This window comes from Solea senegalensis, linkage group LG7 (assembly GCF_019176455.1).
Source record: "Solea senegalensis isolate Sse05_10M linkage group LG7, IFAPA_SoseM_1, whole genome shotgun sequence".
NCBI lineage: Eukaryota > Metazoa > Chordata > Actinopteri > Pleuronectiformes > Soleidae > Solea > Solea senegalensis.
The window spans coordinates 993,107-997,808 of record NC_058027.1 but is presented as its reverse complement, the minus strand read 5'-3'; positions in this window follow the sequence as shown (position 1 = coordinate 997,808).

Below are 4,702 nucleotides of genomic sequence, written 5' to 3'. Positions count from 1 at the left end.
ACGACATACACAAGTTTACACAGACTTTATCCTGGAAACTCTGTTGCACTTTTCATATGAGCAACTTTTGTAAGTGTAATGGAACATACAGTATATGTTATATTGTATCTGCATGTTTTAAAATCCCCGCTTTCCTGCATCTGTGATGACTTTAAACTCTCCCTCAGTGTTTGTCCTATGACAAGACAAGGCCACAAACCTCCAGCATCACCGAGGAAGGTTATTGGAGGGTAATGACGATCTGGGCTGTATGTGCGTCTGCAGGAGGTGGCAGATCTGGGCTGTATGTAAGTGTCTGCAGGAGGTGACAGATCTGGGCTGTATGTGCGTCTGCAGGAGGTGACAGATCTGGCTGTATGTGCAGGAGGTGACAGATCTGGCTGTATGCCTGCAGGAGGTGACAGATGTGGGCTGTATGTGCGCCTGCAGGAGGTGACAGATCTGGCTGTATAAAAGGCCTGCAGTGGGAGGTGGCAGATCTGGGCTGTATGCTGCCTGCAGGGGAGGTGACAGGATCTGGGCTGTATAAAAGGCCTGCAGGAGGTGACAGATCTGGGCTGTATGTGCTGCCTGCAGGAGGTGACAGATGTGGGCTGTATGTGCTGCCTGCAGGAGGTGACCATCTGGCTGGGAGCAAGGCCTGCAGGAGGTGGCAGATCTGGCTGTATGTGCTGCCTGCAGGAGGTGGCAGATCTGGGTTGTATAAAAGGCTGCAGGAGGTGGTGATCTGGGCTGTATGTGCGCCTGCAGGAGGTGGCAGATCTGGGCTGTAAGTGTGCTGCCTGCAGGAGGTGACAGATCTGGGCTGTATAAAGGGCTCAGGAGGAGGTGGCAGATCTGGGCTGTATGTGCGTCTGCAGGAGGTGACAGATCTGGGCTGTATGTGCGTCTGCAGGAGGTGGCAGATCTGGGCTGTATTCAAGATTCAAAGTGTTTATTGTCATATGCACAGTAAAGAAACACGTTTCCCTGTACAATGAAATTCTTACTTTGCTGTCCACTCACAAAACACCACCTCCTGTGTGTCTGCAGGAGGTGACAGGCCCTGAGTGTTTCTCAGAGACGCCGCACAGTGTCCCACAGAGCAGGTCCTGAGGTCAGCAGCCGGCGTTACAGGATTAACACACCTGAGGTCTAATGAGTGCACACTGGAGACGGCAGGCTGAGTGCTCTCTGAGTGGCTCTCGAGTCAATACCTTCATTAGTGACTTCATGCTCGATCACTTTCTGAGGCCGAACAAAGGCGGCCGAGAACATTCCGGGGATTAGGGAGCGCTTGTGCGCGTCTGCCATTCAAATGAGCTCATTTCTTTTGTTGAAATTTAAAGAGTTTGAGAGAAACAACTGTAGAGCAGAGATTTGTTTTCCTCTCCTCAGCAGCGGAGCGGAATTACAAACGCTTTTCAGCCATTTAGTCACTTACATATGTTTCTCTGTGGTTTCAACTCTGCAGTTAATTACTAAGAACTAAGGTGCAGAGTTCTCTGCTCCCACAGCAGGAAGCTTTCTTCACAGTCACAGACCTTCTGCCTCTCCCACGGCTCACCTTCATGCCCCCATCCTCAGAGTCAGATGGCAGCGCTGCTTCAGTAACTTTCACCTCTGATAACTTGACCCCTGAACCCTACAACGACCCCCAAACAAAGGCTGTGACGTTTCCTTTCCCGGTGCCTGACGTGTTTTTGTTTGTGATGTTCGGATGTGAGTCGTACACGCCCGAAAGTTTCATCTACCTTTGTGATAAAAGAGAGAGAGAATTCAGAATTATTCAAACTGATATTTCAAAAAAAAGAAAAAAAGAAGAGGGGGGGAAAATAAAAAGGCTTTTTGTCTTTTTTAATCAGGCGAGACTCAGTGAACAGAGGACACTTCAGATTCCTGGAAATCTTCTCAAGTAGCTCCAGAGATTGAGGGAACACTCCACTCCACTCTGCTCCACTCCACATAATCAAAACTTTTCTATATAATATATACATGACACACGTATATGTTCTATATCATGTATACATGACACACGTATATGTTCTATATCATGTATACATGACACATGTATATGTTCTATATAATATATACATGACACACGTATATGTTCTATATCATGTATACATGACACATGTATATGTTCTATATCATGTATACATGACACACGTATATGTTCTATATAATATATACATGACACACGTATATGTTCTATATCATGTATACATGACACATGTATATGTTCTATATAATATATACATGACACATGTATATGTTCTATATCATGTATACATGACACATGTATATGTTCTATATCATGTATACATGACACATGTATATGTTCTATATAATATATACATGACACACAAATGTGAGTTTGTCCATAGACCTACTACTCTCTGTCTGTCTGTCTGTCTGTCTGCCTGCCTGCCTGTCTCTCTGTCTCTTCAGCTTGTAACAGATGGTTTGCTGATGCAGCTCCTCTCAGTGAAGCAGAGGTCAGTGGACAGGTCAGAGCCAAACAAAGCTTCTCTTACAAATACCAGGAATTAGTTCAGGCCTCTCTCTCTCTCTCCTCTGGTTACTGTGGTCACTCACACACACACACACACACACACACACACACACACACACACACACACACACACACACACACACACCCTGCTGAAGTTACACTGTAATCATCTTCATTCATTTATTGACCTACATTTAAAAGGAAGAAGAAGAAGAAGAAGAAGGAAGAAGAAGAAGAAGAAGGAGGAGGAGAGGAGAAGAAACTTAAATGATGATGATATCACCCCCTGGTGCTGTCTTTTAAGAGTGACATTAAACAACTGACAGACAACTGACAGACAACTGACGGACGACTGACGGACGACTGACGGACGACTGACCACTGACTAAACAAAGAAGTATTCCCATGAGCTGAGTGACCTGTGGGTGCTGAGCGGGTGTTGGGGGAGATTCATCCTCCCCTCCTCCACTCTCTTATCTCTGCTCTAAACTTTTCAATCATTCAACAACAAGCCTGCACGCACACGCACACACACACACACACGCACACACACGCACACGCACACACACACACTCTAACAGTCAGTCTGCGATTCATTTTCTATGTTTTAAAGCAGATGACAAATGTTATACTAAAGTAACTCATGATAAATAAATAAAAACAAACTGTCTCACTGCTCTCTTACTGCTGTCTCACTGCTCTCTCACTGCCGTCCATCTATTGAACACTTTAAAGAAACCTTTGACCTCTGGGCCGTGGTTCAGGGTAACCATGGTAACCTTTGGTGTCCGGCAGAGGAGAAAAACAAGATTCCGACTTCAACACTCTGACTTCAGTCTCACTTCAATCACATCACAGCAGCTCACTGAGCAAACCTTCGTCTTATTGTACCAAGTCTGATGCAAGGCGCATGCAGTGCAGCGTGTGCGCTATGACGCAGTGTGTGTCCTTCAGCTGAGCTTTTCTCAGGTATGTGAGAGTTTTATGAGCTTCCAGATGAACCCTGAAGAACGTCTAAGTGGCATTTTAAAACAAACCAGTAAACATACATGCAGCGTTTATCACCTCTTAACTCATGTAAATCACTTAGTTAAGGAATTAATAAAACTCTAATAACTTTTCAGTTCAGAGACACTGAACTTTCACTGAAGACACTTCATTCAGTGGTTTTAAAAGTAGAAATAAAGGAGATTATCTGAGTTAATCATCACATGGTTAACAATGACATCAACTAACAACTAATCAACTAACAGTCTCCTCACACACACACACACACACTTCCACTGAGAGATGAAGGATTATAATCCCTGGACAGACACACTAAACTGCTATTTTCTGCAAAATCTGATTCATAAAATGTCAGCATTGAGCTGCCGTTTCAGTGTGTGTGTGTGTGTGTGTGTGTGTGTGTGTGTGCGTGTGTGTGCGTGTGTGTGTGTGCGCGGCCTGCAGGGCAGGAGGAGTGGTTTCTCTGAAGCTGCAGGAGAAAACATTCCTCCAAAAGAACAATTCCTCAAGCGATCAGGGTGCAATAACCTGTGAAGAGGGGTCAGAGATGGTATCGCCCACAGCTCCTTCTCCTTCATTAACACACCAATGGACAAACACTGGCTGGTTTTATGGCTCCAACTTTGAAGACTGTGTTCTTGTTCTTGCTGAAACCAAAGCTGCTCTACATGCAGCACTGACCATCACAAAGAAGATACTCACTTGCAATAGTCAGACGTGCTTTCTGGCTCAGGATTGCTCCGTACTTGTTGTGAGCGAGGCACTGATACGAGCCTTCGTCTGATCTGTCTGCTCTTCTGTTCTCCACCTCTGAGAAATACAGGGAGCCGTTGGAGAGCAGATACATGCGTTCACTCTCCGTCACTTTTACTCCGTTCTTCAGCCACCGGACGTCGATGGGCGACTCTCCGCGAGCCTGACACTCCAGAACCACGGCTTCTTTACGCATGACAGTGACGTCGTGAGGCTCCTTGATGAAAAATAACTCACTGAAGCAGAAAACACCTGCAGACACAGTTTAGACACATTTGAATCATCAGTGTTGTGATCAAGCATCACAGCTGAGGAGGTCCAGTCATCTCACCCTCTCACTACAGTCATCTCACTCTCTCACTACAGTCATCTCACCCTCTCACTACAGTCATCTCACTCTCTCACTACAGTCATCTCACCCTCTCACTACAGTCATCTCACTCTCTC